This window comes from Rhinolophus ferrumequinum, chromosome 19 (genome assembly GCF_004115265.2).
Source record: "Rhinolophus ferrumequinum isolate MPI-CBG mRhiFer1 chromosome 19, mRhiFer1_v1.p, whole genome shotgun sequence".
Taxonomy (NCBI): Eukaryota; Metazoa; Chordata; class Mammalia; order Chiroptera; family Rhinolophidae; genus Rhinolophus; species Rhinolophus ferrumequinum.
In genome coordinates, this window is record NC_046302.1 from 39,813,922 (window position 1) to 39,832,145 (window position 18,224).

Below are 18,224 nucleotides of genomic sequence, written 5' to 3' on the forward strand. Positions count from 1 at the left end.
AAGTATGGATTAGGAAAAGCAACTGCTTAAAACATAGAGAAACATTCTGGCATTTAATTTCTCGGCTATGTAGTGATAAATCAGACAAAGCAACTCTTGGCAACTCAAATCTTGACACTGAAATTAAAACAATTTCAGTGTCAGTTCATGAATTCAGCACCCAGCCGTTCTTAGGACCCCAGCCTGCATGCAGGTGGGGCACACGATCAATTACAGAGGAGAAAAGAAAGGACACTCAATGAGGAACAGACGAAGCCGCAGGCCTCCCACACGGGAAACTTGGGTCTGAGGGAGCCACAGCGAATTCCCCTCAAAGATCCCCATTCCAGCCAGGAATCCCCCTCATGAGAGGCCATTTCAGAAAGCTCTTGATAAGAATACCAAGAGATAGAAGTTGGAGGAGAGAACGAAAATACTATCCGGTCTTACATTAGTGAAGGTATTAGACTGGAGGGAAAACAAAGAGCCAGCCTCTGAGGATCTGGAGAGAGAGCAGGAGGTAAATTTTAATAAGCAGGGAGAAGCAATGGAGGAGTCCAGGACACCGCCTTGGGTAGACACCCTAGAGGGGACCTTGGGCAGCAGGGTGTGGAGGGGAAGAGCATAACCTCTGTCAGCTGGTGAGGGTTCAGAGCTGGGACAGCAGGAGGTGAGGACTAGAGCTGGGCAAAGCTTCCCTGACAACAAACCTAACCTCACACATGAAGATGAGTCACCCCCAGGTATCCTCCCTGCAGCACCAGTTCTGCTGGCCTGACTCTGCAGAAAGGAAAATTCAGGGATCATTCGTTCTCCTGTCCCAGAAAGACCCCAGGACAAGGAAAGGAATTGACCATCACTGAGCATTTGCCATGTGACAGAGCCAGTGTATTTGCATTATTGCCATTGGTACTTACAAAGCCAAGAAAAGGTGTTGACTAAGCTGCCCAAGGTCACCCTTGTGGAGGTTAGGTAAGCTGCCCAAAGTCACAGGTCCGGGAATCTGGGATGCTGACTCTCAGTCTGTGCTGTCCCCACTGGCGCACTCACCCCAGGCATACCCCAAAGAGAGGCAAGTACTCCCCACAAATGTTTTGCATTCTGCTCCTAGCTCAGCCTCTCCTAACCTCTGGGGTTGGATCCTGCTCTCACCTCTGGGGGTGTTATTGAAAGCAAAAGCAAAACCAAGACCCAGACAATTCCATTCTTGCTTCCTGGCAGGTGGCATGCCTCTCACATAATGTGCAAACAGCACTGACAGCAAAAGGTTAGGTAAGTGGGAATCTGCTGAGGGGATAGATTCGGGTACTATTGTTTCATATTTTGTAAACCCAGAAAACCATTCAGAAGTTAAAACACAAAAGTGACACATTGCAGAGCCAATGAGGCATAGGTTCTAAGAGGGCAAACCAGTGGGAAGAGTCAGGTATGCTGAAATATGTTCCTTTGGAGTCAGGGGGACCGGGCCTGGCACCCAGACAACTGGCTTCCAGTACCCACTCTGCCTCGTATCAATGCATGGCTGTGGGCCTGCTGCCTCCCTCTAGAAGGGAGGGGATGACATGCCCACACACCCTTTGGTACAAGAATCAAATGAGCTGCTCTATAGGACAGGACTGGATGCTTTCCTTCCATGGTTTGGCTCATGCTGAGCCTCAAGACTGGAACTCTCCACATAAAATGAAGTCCCACCCATCCTTCCAGGCCCACTTCCTGCCCCATCTCCAGTTAGAAGCCGTCCCAGACTCCTTCTGCCCTCTTGACTCACCCTCCACCACGTCTCCCCTCAATCTGCCCCTTCTTTCTTGACAAATTGCTGGGACCTTCAAAATCCATTGTCTTCTCCCTCATCTGGAGCCTTTGTACCCTGTAGCCTTAGTCAGATGCCTGCTGCTTCCTTTGCTTTTGTTAAAAACCTCCTCCAGGAAGCCTTCCCTGACCCTCTCCCAACCCCATTCACCCTCCATCCTGGTTGGCTGCTACATCTGAGGGTTCCCTAGCACTTTATGCTTATCCCTGTGTTAAGTGTTGACTTATTCTCCATACTTGCATTGACTGGAGTCCTTACACTAGACTTTAAGCTTGAGGGCAGGGACTGAGGGTCTTACTTGTCCTGGCATTCCCAGACATGTTTGGTCTGTAGAAACTAATCACCAAATGTTCTCCGAATTAATAAATGGATTTCTACGGCAGTTATACTGTGTCACAAAGTTCCTCTGATGAGTTTATAACCCCCTTGCTTGGAGGGGTGTACAGCATTGCACATTTCTCCTGTGCCAAGCTCTGGGCCGGGCACCTAGTGGGTACTCTGAAAACATTAGTGCTCTGACTAAGTGATTTACTAAATTTTCCATTGCTTTATTCTTCCAGCCATCACGTCCCCCGTCCCAGCCCACAGCATGGCCAATGGAAAATTAATTGGTTGCAAAGTGCATATCTAATTACAACATCCCGCCCCTGCAACAGAGATGTTCAAATGTTAATTATAACATATGCATCTCAATAACAGACGGTAGCATTTAATGCAGCATTAATAATGCCACTTGGGCCAGCCAGTGCATACACAAAGCTCCCTGTTATCTGCCATTAGGACAGACTTTACTCTTAAAGCACGGAAGTACTCATCCTTAAAGCATTCCTGCCCCTAAAACCAAACTGTTCCCTGCTAGCCAGCACCGCGCCTAAACCCTCAGTTTTCCCAACGCAGAGGTCCCCACCCAGGGCCGCAAAAGCGTCATGGGGGAGGGAGCGTTGGGCGCAGGTTTCGGTGCAGCTAGACTGGGATGTCTCTGGTGCTCAGGCGGCATCCCCAGAGTCCCCGTAGCGCCGCGCTCTCCAAGGCCCGCCATCCCCGGAAAGAAAGGCGAACTACATTACCCAGCAGGCTTCCCGCGGTCCTCTTTCCTTTCAAGTCCTTGCACGTGGCCGGAGGGGAGGGCGGGGCCTGGACGTCACTCTCCTACATTCTCTTTCCCTGTACCAGAGCAGGGATATATTTTTTTTCCTTCCTCTACTCCCTCCCCCTCCACCCGCCCCTCCCTCCCTCATTCCCTTCCCTCCCTCCCTCCCTCCTCTCTCGGCTAGGTTTGTGCGCTGGGGCGCCCGAGCCCCTCCGCAGCCGGGACGCGCGGAACTCGCGCCAGGAGTCGGCTCTCCCGAGCCTCCTCCCTCCCTTCCCTTTCCCTGCCCCCTTCCCCCACCCCGGACTCGGGCTCGGAGCCGCGGCCAAAGGAACCCCGAGGTGAGCATCCCCCCCGTCCGCCCCCCTCTTTTAGTCACCTCAGCTTGCCGATAGATTCGGGGACCCAGGAGGTGAGCTGCGTGACGAGCGCTTGCTTATAGATTAATCTGGGAAAACCGCCCCAAACAATTAGCCCGTTCCTCTTCCCCTTCCCTGCGCCGGGGGTAGCCAGGCATCCGCACTCATCCACGGTGCCACTCTCTGTCGAGGACCGCACTCCCCCATCTCGCTCCTGCCGAGGTTTGCCTCTTCCCTGTCGGGTGCCCCGCCCCGTGGGGAGCCGTAGCCCTGGAGCTCTGGTGGGGAGGAGGGTTCTGGGGGGCTCGCGGCTGGTGCTGGGCTGGCGTTTTTGCCGCGCTGTGTAGCGGCTGTCATGTGCCGGGTTCCGACCGGGGGGAGGAAGAGAGCGAGCGTGATTCCTCTCCCTTTTGTTTTGAAGCCAGCATTTGCTGCATCTAGCAGTTGGTTTAGTAGCAGCCAAACTTGCAGCTGTCTGACCGCGCTCCGCCGAGGTAGGGAGCGCAGCTCCCGGTGGCCGCTCCCGGCAGGAGGCCGCTGCCCTTGTTGCTACAGGAGGGACCCCGAGAGAGTGTCTCCACGCCGCCCCTCCCTCCTCTGGTGATTGATTGTGTCTGTGGCAGCAGCCGTGTTTAAGTGTGTGCGCGTCGGTCCCCGCGGGTTCGAGAATGTCTGTCGTCTAGACAGGCTGCACACCCTCCCTCTGTCCCCGGTGAGCCCGCGGGCCGCGGGGGGCGCGGGGGATGGGAGCAGAGGAGGAAACCTAATCGATGGATCCATTGCGGTCGCAGCTTTGGACATTCTCCACGGTGGTGATTGTTAGCTTTTTAAAAAATTATTATTATTCCTGTCGCCGCGGTGGAATTGGGCCTGGGGAATAGATCCGCCCGGCGGAGCGGGGGTTAAGTTGACCGGCTCAGAAAAGCTGGGCTCGCGGTGGCAAGTGACCCGAACGGGGGCGGGGTGGGCTCCGGCTCGGGTTCTTCTGGACGGAGAGCAGGTGACTGTCCCGGACGGCGGTTGTGGGGGAGGGTGGGCAGGGGGCGGTGGCCCGGTCTGCGGCGGAGGTCTGGGGCGCCGGAGGGCCTGGTGCCGAGCCTGAGTGCTTCTGGAGGAGGTGTCCCAGGGACCGCGCGTCTGAGTTGGGTATGTCTCTCCTTTGACGTTGAAAGACCCGCGGGGGCCCGAGCCCCTCATCGGGGCGGCGTTGGCTGTTTGGTTTCCTGGAGTTTGCAGGGTTGGGGTTGGGGGGCAGCCGTGAGCAGGGAGAGGGTGCGGCGTGTAAAGAAGGATGGCTGACGGCGCCGTGTGTGTCCCCACCCCCAGGAGTGAGGCGTCGCCTCCCCCGCCCAGCTGTTTGTGTGTGTACACACCGCTCCGGCATGTGTGTGGGGCGGGGACCGCAGACCGCAGCGTAGTGGGACCGCGCGTGGGCCGCGATTCCCGTGGAGATCGGTACAGCCCCTTGGTGATCCCAGTTGGGCTCATAGTCCTGTGTGCGTGTCGGTGCGCCAGCGTCCGGGTTACTTGAAGTGGGGGTCGTGTGGTTCTGGGCCTAGGGATACCCTAGGGTTGCATGTGCGCTGGGTTCGCGAAGTAGTCCCGGGCCGGTGGTGCGTTAGACACCCGACGTCCCTCTCTCCGTGTCCCCGAAGTCCCCAGACCCCGCGGACTGGCCGCCTACTCCGCGGCGCGGGGGGGGGGGGGGGGTAAGATCTGGCCCGGCTGGAAGGAGCCGCCGGCGCGCGCGTGTCGCCAGCCCCCCTCCCCGCCCCACGCTCGGATTGACCCCTGCGGGAGGCACTCCGTGGGTGCGCATGCCCGCGCCCGCCTCTGCCTTCAAAGACCCTGGAAGGAATCAGCGAGCTCTTCGCCCGCCTCCCAATTCTCTGTCCTGGAGACATTGCGGGCCAAAGGCTGCGGGGCAGTCCCGGCCCGGGCCCAGCACTGTGCTGCCGCTCGCGCGGCTGCCGGGTGCCAGGTCGGCCGCATGCTTTGGCCGACTCCGCCCGCTCGGCCCTCGGGCTCAGCTGTCGGGGGATTATCTCCCCGGCTGGAGGCCGGCACGCTAAGGGTGGAAGCCGCTGGAGCTCCACGGCGGCTGGAGGCTCCGGTGGGTGAAAGTGACACAGCAAGAGCGCCGCCGCCTCCTCCCGAGCTACAGCAAAGAGGAAGGAGCCGCCCAGAGGGCGGGGAGGGGCCGCAGGCTGTCCGACCCTGGTCCTCCAGCCCGGCGCCGGGTCTGCGCCGAAAACCTCAGGAATCCCGGTTCCGAGCATGCTCAGAATGCGCGAGGAAATTGGCTTTCAAGAAAACCTAATTATACGGGAACAAAATGCACGGAACAGACCTCAGAAGATGTCCATTCCCTCACGGGATGCACTGACATTGCCTGAGGAAACTCCATTTGAGTATTTGAAACAGGACTCGATTTACACACAGATCACCTCGTCTGTTGTGTCAAGTGGCTGTCCTGGATAATGTATGCGTGGAGGCAGTGATTTTATAACGCATTCTTGGGTACCATGTCATCAGTGATTAACAGATTGCTAGAATAATAATATGTTTGTATGACTTCAAAGGGCAATTCTCTACCCCGCTAATATCATTGCGTTTATTAAGAGGGTTCTGTGAAGGGGGGGGTATTAAGCCCATTTTACAGATGGGCACAATGGGGCTCAAAAAGTGCCACGACTTGTCTAAGGTCTCTCAGTGGGAGAAGGGCTATTCTCCCTGTCTTGTGATTTCTTTTCTCGCGAAATAGAATAGTGGCCACTCCCCTTCCCCTGTCGCTTTTGACACCCCAGGAAGAACTGAACCTGAAAAAAGGGATAAATTGCACTGCTAATTATTCTTTGTCAAAACTCTTTTAACTTGCTTCCAGTCCTATGATAATGGACACTAAAGAACAGAAGTCTGCATTGCTCATCTGAAAATTTGCTGTTTATGAAAGGCTATCAGCTTTCATCCAGTATATTCCAGAATCATACCTACATGTAATAAATGCATATGCTATACATATTTACGTAGTACATACCTATGCTTACATGAGTGTGTTCATGGAGTCTTTATGAGGTCCAAGGTTTACTACTCTTTGGTTACTGGTTTCAAAACAATTGGATTTAGAGTGTAGACCCCTGAGAAACCATCCCAGGTGATACTCCCTGCCCCCCTCTATCTCCAGGGATGGGGAAGCCCCAAAAGAGCTCCTAACTGCCCCAGAGTATGTGTACATGTAGGTTCTCAGACACAGCTTGGAGGGTTATTAGGTTTGGCCAACTAATCAACCATTTGTTCCCAAATATGTACTGAGCACCTACCTGTTTGTATAACTTGAAGTGCATACAAAGAAAATTTAACAAACACAGTCCCAGCTTGCCAAAAAACATATTCTAGCTGTGCAGATTTTAAGTCCAGCAAATGTTTATTGAGCACCTACCTTAGGCTAGATTCCCTCCTGTGTTTGGGGGCACAGTACAAAGATGGTATAGCAGAAACAGCAAAGTTATAATGCAATAAAACCAATGATTCAGACCCTGTAGGAGGGAACAAATCATAAATATTTTAGAGCACTCACTCTGGCTTGTTGTCAGTTTCACATCTGTTGGTTGCAAGGGACGCGAAGTGCCAGTTCCTATCCTAGAGCAAACGCAGAAGGAAGGAACGGGAAGAAAAGCCTAATGTCCCTGTAACCCCAGGCTGTTTGGAACCTCCCAGGTGGGCTCAGAGGTACTGTCTGTTCTTCTGTAGAAGTCAGGTTGTGAGTGGGAAATGACCCTAAAGCCACCTGACAGGTTACTCTGCTAAGTAGTGAGGAACTGACAAGTTCTCCATGGTCCTGCTCTGCTGGGCTGTGGCAGGCCATCATCAGTGATAGGCTGTGGCTTTGGACAAGGTCTCACTCAGGCCCTTCCTGGTTTGGTTTCTGGCTTACAGGTCTGTGGAGATGTTTTAATAGGGGTTCACTTTTTAACTCTGTTTGTTCTCAAACTCACTTTTGGGGTCCCTGACACTGTCCTCCAATTTCTTCTCAGTTGCAGGGTCCGCTGCCCTTGTTTTAAGGTTCTCTTGTTTGCAGTTCAGATCATGAAGGAAGAAGCAGGAGGTGGTGGTTAGGATGGAGAGAAAATCCTGGGCCCAGAGAGAGAACAGGAGGCACAAACAGACGGGCAAATCGCAGTTTTTGGGACTTCTCCAAACACGATGGCATTGCTGCATAGCTTACCCAATAATGTGGCAGCCCCTCTTGATGTTCTTTTGGGGGGATCCTCTACTTCTGGGCCTCGCTGCTGACTCACTGGTCACTTGAGCTCAGCTGCTCACATTCAGGCTTTTGCTTTTCTGCCCTCCTGCCTCATCCTGTATGTGGTCTAATTTAGAACAGTGCTGTGATGGTGGCCTCCTCCCTGAATTATCACCGCGCTGTCTACTGACATCTGACTCTTATTTCTGAAATAAACCTGAGCCAGAACTGTGCTTCAGAACAGGATGAGAACACACCCATCCTCAGATCCTAGGCACCCAGAGCTGGGAAGGCCTTGTGGATGAGCTGATCTCCATGTGAGGACCTCGAGGTGCAGAGGGGTGAAACCACACGCGCTAAGTGGCCGGGAGCCCTTGGCAGAGTAGGACAAGAAATCCTAGATTTTGATGCCTCTCCAATCTTCTTTCTCTATTCCATGATGCTTTCTGGGGAAAAAAAGAAAAAAAAGAATGGGGTTCTTAGTCCCCAAAGAGTGAGAACTCTACGTCTTGTCCCCTGTCGTCTTGTTCCGAGAAAGGCTCTGAAATTCATCTTTGAGCCCTGAGATTGCTTTCCTTTGAGACTGGCCTCCCTGCCCTATCTTTCGTCTTTGATATCCAGGTATCTGGGAGAGGTGGTGGGTTTTGGGGCCTCCAGCACTCTTACGTTTGGTATGTGGCTTTCCAAGGCCACAGCGGGGTGGTTTGGTACCTCCTGAAAGTGTTTGCAAAGCTGTTATGTATGTGCATTTTTCTGGAATAGAAACCACAGATTTAATTTGCTTCTCCCCTGACTCAAGTGAGGACAAAAAACAGCCAGAGGGGGGGTGTCGTGGAGTTGGGGAGGGGGTTGATCAGCACTGGAGACTATTATAATACCCGCCATTTGATTTGGCTTTATCCTCTGCAGAGCAGTTCACACAACTGATCTCGTCTGCTTTTTACAATAGCCCTGTGAGGCTGTTGTCATTATTCCCATTTTGCAGATGAGGAAACTGAGCTTCTGTGGTTAGTGACGTGCCCAAGTCACAAGTAAGTAGTAGAGCGGGGTTCTGAGCCCAGGTCTTCAGGCTTCAGATCGCTGCCCCGTGCCAAGGTGGCCCACTGTGTCACGTCATCATTGCTGTTTTGTGAGTGGGGGGCCTCAAACTTTCCAAGCTTCTGTATGTCCACTGTTGGCTCATATCCAACCACAGAACCAGACCCAAGTGCTAATTTACCCGGGGGCTGGGATGGATAAGGAACAGCAGGTGATAGGTGGCCTGGGATGTTTGGGATGATTTCATGGACGAGGTGAATTTGGAAGTAGGTCTGGGGTTTGGTAGACCTGGAGGACGTTAGAGCTGCGGCCGTGGTGCAGAAATGCTAAAGGGGAGGTTGTGTGTGCTTGGGCTGGGGTTGGAGCCCACTAAGGAGGTGTGGTGGGTCGTCCTGTAGCCAGAAGGAGCTTCTGAATAGCGCGTGGGCTCTGTTTCTATGCCTGGTCTGTGCCAGGCCCTGAGGCTACAACAGTGACCAGGCTCAGCCTCCTGCCTTCAGGGAGCCCTCTGTCTAGCGGGAGAGACACTCTTCAATGCTGAACTTCAGTACGGTGTGATAAGCACAGTGGTGGAGAAAGTTCCAAGGCACTTCCAGCAGCATGGACAAGTGGCACCTGTTCTAGCCTCAGGTCAGGGAGGGCTTCCGAAGGGAGTCAGTGCAGGCGCTGAATCTGAACGGATGAAAAGGAATTAGCCGGGAGAGGCGAGAGGCGATAGGAGAAGGGCACAGGGGAAGGAACAGGGTGTGGAAAGGTGTGGAGGCCTGAGGCTGTCAGCCTACGCGAAGGGATGGAAGCAGTGAGGTCAGGTCCAGGGGCGGAGAGGCAGACAGGGTTCGGATCTGGGGAGCTCTGTGAGCCTGGCTGAGGACCTTGGCTTTTAGCCAAGGCAGAGCATGGGGGACCGGGCTTTAAGCAGAGTCCAGGCATGCCAGCGCGGGTCAAAAAGGAACAGAGTTGGAGCTGGGTGGCCTCTGGGCCGATGAGAAATGACAGGCTCCATACGGTATCCAAGTCACAGGGAATGAGAGGCCTAGAACCAGGGCCGTTCATATGGCGATGGGTGAAGGTCATGTATTCAGCATATTTGGAGAGAACTGTCTGTAGGGATTGCTTAGCTTTGGGGGATAAGGGAGGATCCCAGGGATTCCCAGGGTTCTGCCCTCACTGACTTGCTGGACGGCAGCCTTAACTCACCTGTGCAATTCTGGGCAGACTTGCTGGTCAGGTCTGCTGGGGTTGGGGTGAGACGGAGGATTGCATGGTGTTCAATGTTAGATGTGCTGAATTGGAATTGCTGGCGTCATAGTCCGATGGCACCGTCTTAGAAGCCTGTGGAAGCAGCGTGGGCAGGAGCCCCAGTCCTGGAAGTAGGGAAAGGTTTGCTGCTGAGCGGGCCACGGTGGGGGCTGCTGTAGACAATAAGAGGAGACCTTTTCCTCCTATTGTCAGAGAATCCTTTGTCACGCCTGCCGCTGTCATCAGGGAAGCCAGGCAGGGATGCTGTGTCATGCTGGAGGCCCAGCTGGCAGAATCCAGCAACAGCGGAGCGCGAGAGCTTCAGCTGGAAGCCTGAGAGTGAGTTAGAGCAGAGGCGTTTTCATTTTTCACACCCGTGGGGAGCACTGCGCTGTCCGAGCCCCTTGGGGCGTGAGTAAAGGGAAGGGGAGACGTGGACCCTGCTTCAGAGGAGGAGGCCGTCTGGTTGGGAGACAAGATGTGGACGTAGGAAGCCACTAAAAAGCTGTAACAACCTGGGCAAACAGTAGAGTGCAAATTAAATGGCAGACTGTCGCGGATACTTCTTTTCCTGCCATACGGCATTTTTATAGAGCGGACGTGTTTTCGGCAGAGCTCCAGTCTTTTCCATTATGAATCTGCGGGGCCTAAGGTAGTGCCCGGCACATAGTAGGTGTTCACCCTATGTCTGTGGATCAGCAGGGATGTGGCCAGAGTTAGTTGTTTGGGGTGGGAGGTCAGCCAGGGAAGGTTCCCATGAACAAGTCCAAAGAGGGTATCCCAACACCAGTTTATAATATTTTTAGTACCACAGTGGAGTCAAAATCTTAAACCTTCCAACTATGAAGTCCCGAGAAATGCTGTCTAAAACATAACTAGCATCCTTTCAAAGGAGAGGTGAGCTCATAGGACGTAAGGCAAAACCAGGGGATTCAAAAGTGAGTGTGGACAGGAAGCTTGCACTGACGCTAGGCAAGCCCTGGGGGTGCGGGTGGGGGTGAGGAGGGGTGGTTACTGGTCTCAGAACCAAAGGGGGTTGAGTGTTGATAACATCTCTGGGGTCAGAGGTGAGACTGGGGATTGAATGGAGAGCCCTGCCTAAAATTGGCCCCTGCCAAGGTTTGCATGCTTGGAGCAAGGATGGGCTAGCCATCAGCCCTTTGGCACAGAAGGAGGGGAGGGAGAGCTTGTCAGTCTTGGCCTGGATTTGGGGTGGGGAAAAATGTTCCCTGGAAATGTGAAACCTCAGGCCTATTGGGACTCTGGATGTCTACTCACTGTACATGGGGAGGTCCCTAAGAGGAGGAATTAGCAAAGAAAGCCTCCGGGGGACAGGGTCCCCCAGCCTGTGGGCTCTAGGCTCTCAGGAGTGCCAGGAAAATTCTGGGGCTCTTTACCCTTTGCTGACTTGGGTCTCCACCTTGGAGTGATGCAGCAGGGCCCGAGTGAGTGAGTGAGTGAGGAGGAGAGAGGCCTGGGCACAAACCTTTGAAAGGGACCTTCGCGATAGCTGCGCCCTGGTGGAGGCGTGTGCAGGGCTGTGTGAAGGGCTGTCCCTGGCCGAGGCTTCATCTCTTAGCAGAAGCCTGCAGACAGGCCAGTCCTGGAAGGCCAGAATGTTCTCCCCTGCCGTTCACTCAGACCAGGTCCTTACAGATGAGGCTTTTGTCCAGGTTGCCCCTAAGGGTGCCCTGTGCAGATTCCAGCTGCTACTTAACGCCCCAGACTATGCATCACATCGTCTCCCCCAAGCCCACATTCTTTTTTTTTTAAATTTTATTGGGGAATATTGGGGGACAGTGTGTTTCTCCAGGGCCCATCAGCTCCAAGTCACTGTCCTTCAATCTAGTTGTGGAGGGCGCAGCTCAGCTCCAAGTCCAGTTGCTGTTTCAATCTTTAGTTGCAGGGGGTGCAGCCCACCATCCCATGTGGGAATTGAACCGGCAACCGTGTTGTTGAGAGTTCGCGTTCTAACCAACTGAGCCATCTGGCCATCCCTCCGGAAGCTCAGCGGCAGCTTGTTGTTTTCAATCTAGTTGTGGAGGGTGCAGCTCACTGGCCCATGTGGGAATCGAACCGGCAATCCTGTTGTTCAGAGCTCGCGCTCTAACCAACTGAGCCATCCGGCCGCCCCCAAGCCCAGATTCTTGAGTTTCTGGAATTTCAAAGTGGGGAAACATCTTAGAGGTCACCTAGTCGATCCCCCAACTGGTGTGGCTATCCTGACCACATCTGCACTTGCTCAGGTGCTTCCCATGGCCAGGAGCGTGCTGCTTACGAGGCAGCCCCTTCTCTTACTAGAAGCCTTTTGCTGTTGGAAAGGCTTTCTGTGATCCTCCCCCGCCACCCAGCCATTTCCACCGATTGCCCCTCAGCTGTTGTGAGAGATGCTTTCCAGGCCTTTTCACCATCCTGCGTGTTTCTGCTAGAAGGACCTTAATTTGTCAAGCTAATATTCTGTGACAATCCAGCCAACTTCTATCCTAACTTACTTAGCACAGAAGGAGCTTTTTAAGATTAGATGTAAGGCTAGCTGAGCTGGCTGCATAGATGCAGTCTGTGACGTAGAAGTTTTGAGAAGCTTTGGCTCAGTGCTTTTCAGATTACCATGAGAGAGGAGCAACAGCACGCGCTGCAGGTGCTTTCCTCCAACACCCAGAATACATTTCAGCTTATAAGTAAGTGACTCAGGAATCTGATGTTTACTGAGTGTCTATTATGTACCAGGCACAGTGCTAGGCGTTCTCTGTATGCCTCCCTGAGTGAAAGTAACTTCTGTGAGGGAGAGAGCAGGGCAGAGACATGGAAATGCCTAACTGTAGTTGTGACAATTGAGCCCTGAAGTTATTCAGAAAGAATGTGTGTGGTTCCATCCCAGCGGGGTGGAGCTGACATTCCCCTTGCTCTTCCCTTATAGGGCCTTCCCCTGGGGTAGCAATGCCAGCATCTCACCACTAGCTGAGCATCCACAGGCCTTTGCCATTTTCGTGGGGCATTTGTTGAGATGCTTACAATTTTAAATCACGCGATCAAGAAAATGGCCTCGTGGAGAATCCAAACAGGGTGGTGTTCACCATCAAAGTGTTTTTGAGTTTGTTTCTTGGTGTGGGCCTACAGTGCGCTGGACTCCTGGGGAGCAAAGGTGTCCTGTTCCTTTGCCTCCAGGATGGTTGGCAGGCATCTGTGGGTTCATCTCTCCATTAGGTGCCACGACAGGTTACGAGGCGCAGGAACTGCCTTTGCAGCGAGGTTGCATCAGCCCGCTGGAGCGTGGATGTGCACCTCTACTTTCACACAGGACCCTGTGCTGGCAGGGCTCCGTGGGGAGGGTCAGGGATTCGGGGAAAGCACCTTGTTTCTCCTCTTCTCCCTCCAAAAATTGTTCCTCCTGCTCACATTGTACTGGTTTGCCTCAATCCTTTTAGCTTAAGACTCTCAGCCCGTGAACATTTGGTTCCGTGTAGCGGCTGTTCCTCACACGCCTGATGTGTGTCAGGCTCTGAACAGGGGAGACGAGTTCTGGTGGACCCGGCAGGACCCCTGGCCCGGCCTTCATCTCGATGGGGAAAACAGGAGGGCCTCATGCTTGTGTCGTGGGGGAGTCATTGTGAAAGGAGAAAGAATAGCGTGCTGAGGCAGCCAGAGGTGACTCCCATTTTTTTTGTGGGAAAGGAGACTCTTTTGAGAGTGAAAGGGGGTGTTATTAATGATCCTGTTGGGACACAGATGTAAACCGGGAGTGTCCTGGCCAATGAGCGCTTATGGTCACGTGGACCAGCGAGGGTATATGCGTGTGGGGCACACCTGACACCGTTATCATTTATATGGCAGGAAGCGCTCAGGGGTGATGGGGGTGGGACGTGCCCACGAGAGAAACCAGCGTTGGTTGCCTCATTTTGTCTCGGACCTGGAGAGGAAAGCATGATCAGCGGGGACTGGGGACTCAATTCTGGTGGGGATTGTGGGGTTCGGTGTCCAGCTGCAAGGTTCCCTCTTATCGCTCACCATGATCTCAGTTTTGGGGTTGGAGATGGAAGATTGAAGAGATGAAAACCACTTGAGTTGTAGGGTGTTATTGGCCGCAAGCAAAAGAACATTGGATAAACAGTGGCTTAAACCAACAAACAAAACAGCTGTTTATAGACTCCCATGGCTAGAAGTCTGAAGATAGGAGTTCCAGGGTTGGTTAATTCAGTGGGTCAGTGATAATTTCAAGGATTCGTTCTCACCTTCTGGGCCACCGTTGGCAGCATGTTGGCCTTTATCCTCGGCCTTGTCCCCTGATGGTCACAGCAAGGCTGCCACTGCTCCAGGCAGCACATTCTCATTTAACTGTATCTGAAGGCAGGCGGGAAGGTGGGTTTCTCCTTGTGTCTTAATTTCTCAGGGAGGGAAAAATTTCCCAGAATCTCCTGCTAGAATTTCCATCAATCCCACTGAAGAGAAATGGGTCAATACCCGTGCCTCAGCTCCAGTGGCGTCTAGAAAGCAAGCCTTGGTGTTTTCTGCTGCTTCTGTAGGAAGAGGCGAGCTCTGCTTGCAGGGAAATGCGGAGAGGAATGATGGTTGGGTAAGCAATGATTAACATTTGCCTCACCAAATTTCAGTATTATTTTATTTGTTTGGGGGAGGTGTCGGCTTTATTGAGATACAATTCTTTATACCTCATCATAATTGAGGTTAAAAGAAACCAAACCCACCCCTCACCCTAGCCACCACTGATCTGCTTTATTTACCTATAGTTTTACCTTTTCTAGTAATTATTTCTTAAATCGCAGAAAATAGTAGGGCATAGGACCCCAGGTGTCCCATGGACGCCTCTTGTGTGGTTTTCATGGGTGGGTTCTATGCCTCTTTCCTTCAGTAACCCCTCCAATATTCCTGCCAATGGGGCCAGGCAGAGAACCCCAGCAGGCAGCATTGTCTGGGGGGAGGGAGCATATGTGGCTGGTAGCCCCAACAGAAGGACTAGAGGGTCTGACCGACTGAGGCTCTGACCGACTGAGGCTCTGGCTGCTCAGTGGCTGGTTGCGGTCACCTTTGCAGGTGGCCGTGGAGATTGAGAGGAAATGGCTTCTGTGTGCTGGAACACCTCGCACCCTGCAGTCAGTTATCCTCCCCATGCTGACTGGGAACTCTGGCCCTAGGGAACGCAGACCATGGGAAGATGGTGGCGAATTCCACCTTCCCCTCTCCAAACCACCGTCCCCTTCATACGAACAAACAGCCCAGGCCCGGGGAGACCACCCAACCCGCTGGGACAAATCCGCCCCCTCCGGGATCTTCCACACGTTGCTCAGATGGTCATTTTGCCCTCCTCTCCCCCGCACCAGCGTTTGGTGTGTAAATCGTTAGGGCACTTAGCACTTTCCGTCACTCCTTTCGTTCCTTGGATCCTCGCCTGAGCTGTTTGTTCTCTGACGTCATAAGCACCTTGAAGATACTATTCTATCTGAGTCATCGGTGGGTTTCCCATAGGACCAGGGCAGTGCGGGCCACAGGATCCATGCTCCATGAAAAAAAAAACACATTTTACAGCAAAATGCATGTTTGTAGAGTGAGGAAGAGCAGCGGCTCAGTGTGGTCCCCTCTCCAGACTCCAGAGCAGGTCGGTGGGGCCCAGCCCACTGCCCCGGAGGAGGATTTATGCATTTCTACGTGTTTGTTGCCTAAAGAGGAAGAAAGGGAATTACCGTGATGTTATGGCTTGAATTGTATGCTCCCCAAAAGGCATATTGGGGTCCTCACCCCCAGAATGTGACTGTTTGGACATGAGGCCCTTAAAGGGGTGATGAAGGTAAAATGAAGTCCAGTAGGTGGGCCCTAACCTGGGATGACTGGTGTTTTTAAAAGAAGAGGAGATGAGGGCAGCAGGGTAGACGCAGACCTGGGGACAGCCATGTGATGACACAGCAGGACAGCCATCTGCAAGCCAGGGAGAGAGGCCTTAGGAGAAGCCAGCCCTGCTGACACCTTACTCTCAGCCTTCCAGCCTCCAGAACTGCGGGACCGTACATTTCTGTTGTTGAGGCCGCCCACTATGCCCAGGGTGGATCTTCCGTTATGGTAGCCGGGCTGCAGGTCCACACCGGGGTGACTAAAACCTGAACTCTTCGCTCTGTGAGCTGCTGTGTTTGGACACTGGGGGAGATGTCTCTTAATTCAGGGATTGCACAGGTGGTATTTCTCCTGAAACCCTGGGCAATCCAGTAATAACTTTAAAAAATCCTAACATTTGTTTTGCAGTATTAAAGTGCTTAGTGAACACGTTACATGTATTATCTTAAGTAGCTTTCACAGCCTCTATTTTACAGATGAGACAATAAGGGCACAGAGAAATTAAGTAATTCACCCTAGGTCACGCAGCTAAGAAGTGACGTATCCCATGTTGCTCCAGTTTTGCCTCTTAACCATCACACATAGGGATCGATTGACAGGTGCCCCTGTGGTACTCGGAAAAGGGCACTGGTCTTAAGTCTGCCACTAATGACCTGGTGATCTTGGGCAAGTCACTTCTTCTGGATGTTTTCTTCTCGGTGACCTCAGGAATTGGATGAGTTGGTAGTGAAGGTCCCTGCTTGCCACTTCCTGAGGTTCCCAGGGCCAGTCCTCTGAGGCCTAGGTGAGGAAGAATCCCTGTGACGTCACCTTCAGCATTTGCCTGCACCTAATGCTGCTGTAGCAGCTGTAGCTCTGCCTGATGTGGTTAGTTGGACCTATGCTTTGGTAGTTTGTGCCTTCCTTGTGCCCACCTTGTGCCAGAAATCATCCCCACCTTGTGCCAGGCCCTGTTCCAGGTCTTTTAAGGAGGTGGGCTTCCAGTTACGTCTACAGAAGGGGGTGGGGAAGGGTGGCTGGTGAGTCATATAACGTTTTTGTTTTTTTTTCCTCTGGGTAATACAAACAAACATGGTTGACTGCAGCTTCATTCATATCAGAGAGAAACCAGCCATAGGGGCAGTGAACCTTGGGAGCCCAGGTTAAGCCGAAGACCTCCGTGTCTTTTGCCTTATTTCCATTTCCCATGAGACCCAGGTGGGTGGCAGGCGGCAGAGAGGGTGGTTCCCGGAGTCCGCAGACTGAAAACAGGGCAGTTTAAGGATAAGAAGGAGGTTGGCTGGGCTCCTTGTGGACACTCTTGGGGACCAGGGTTTTTAAACCTCTGGTCGCCCAGCTCTTGCTTTATCCCCACAGGGTTTTAGTGATTTTAGTTACCTCATTAGAGCCGACTTTACTTAATGTATCTGGAATAGATTTCAGAGCCAGAGAAGCACTTGAATGCCAAGTTCTGGTTCCCCAGCCGCCTGATTATGACCTGCATAGCTCCAGATGCCACGCTTTCTGGCTCTAGCATTCAGCTGGTTGGTTGGAAAGAGGCCTTCAGCTCATATGGATGAATAGACACCAAGCACCCCTGATTACTATGGGCGGGTGGTTGTCCATTATCACCTTTCATGCTTTTTGTCCTGGTATTCTTGTGTGGTGGCTAGGGAGTTGGCCCGGCTACTGTGCTTCTTCTGGTGGAGACCTTCGGGCAAGGGAAACCAGGTGACTTGGCCAAGGTCACATACCACACTTGCCACTGAGAAAACAAATTAAGGGCTGGTCTCCATTCAGTAACCCCCCTCTACTGTGCCCTAAAGTATGACGCCATATAGTACGGAGAGCATAGTCTGATTTTCAGTTGCATATCTATGAACTTGTAAAAAATTTAAAGCCATGTATCCATTTCAGTGTGCATTCAAGACAAAAATTGTGTTTTCGTTATTGCTTAGTAGGGAGCTAAGTTTAATAAAAAGACAATACCAAGTCAATAATATTCCAACGTTACCCAGGTATGACAGACATCTCCAAAGGGGTGAATTTGGGGAAATGCAGCATAAGCAAGTTTAGGTTGGGCTGATGGCACTGGGAGCGTTTTGAAATAATACATGTCCAATGTCAGCCCAAGGCTGCCTCTTTTCATGTACCAAATACGGGTTCCTAAATATTTTTTTACCTAAAACTTTTATATATATATGATTGGAATTGAATTCTCAAAAGATGGTCATTCCTTAAGGACAGCCTTAGTAAACATTTTTATAAAGCAAAGAATCCTTTTATATAGTCTCCCGTTTCTTTCAAAAGCACCTGTTTTGCAAATTTGGACTTTTACACTGTAACTTCTGTTATCCAGGATGTTGATAACCAGAAACGTCTTAATCGGCACCTGAATAACTTCAACACAGTAACCATCCAATGGGCTACTATAAAGAGTGGTCTGTCGGACATCCGTTCTCCAACCAATGGTAAAGACTCTTGTCTAAAGTTAATCACTAAGGGGTACATTTTAGGGCTAACTCATTCTATAGCAGTAAACCTGACAAAGTTTTGCTTCTGAAATTCAGTAATTTAGAAGAGTTATGTTGAAGTTGAGACAACTACTTGTAACACTGGACTCAACATTATAAACCAGAATGTTCCATA

At 52.2% G+C, this 18,224-nt stretch overlaps 1 protein-coding gene and 1 long non-coding RNA gene across 5 annotated transcripts in view; one reads left to right on the forward strand and one right to left on the reverse strand.

The window, feature by feature from the left end:
• The window catches only part of LOC117011728 (uncharacterized), a 28,681-nt gene extending 24,955 nt beyond the window's left edge, over positions 1 to 3,726 (reverse strand). Inside the window, exons 1-2 of the long non-coding RNA XR_004421056.1 lie at positions 3,259 to 3,726; positions 2,857 to 2,953 (exon numbers count right to left, since the gene is read on the reverse strand). This is a non-coding gene — a long non-coding RNA (uncharacterized LOC117011728). The remainder of the gene's footprint in view (positions 1 to 2,856; positions 2,954 to 3,258) is intronic.
• CTIF (cap binding complex dependent translation initiation factor) overlaps positions 3,005 to 18,224 on the forward strand; it is a 262,257-nt gene continuing 247,037 nt past the window's right edge. For 2 of the 4 annotated variants that reach the window (XM_033087333.1, XM_033087338.1), the window contains exon 1: positions 3,005 to 3,220. The gene's annotated coding sequence lies outside the window, so the exon portion shown is untranslated. Of the gene's footprint in view, positions 3,221 to 3,770; positions 3,951 to 4,363; positions 4,385 to 18,224 lie in introns of those variants that run through there. The other 2 variants (XM_033087335.1, XM_033087337.1) reach the window with 2 other exon arrangements.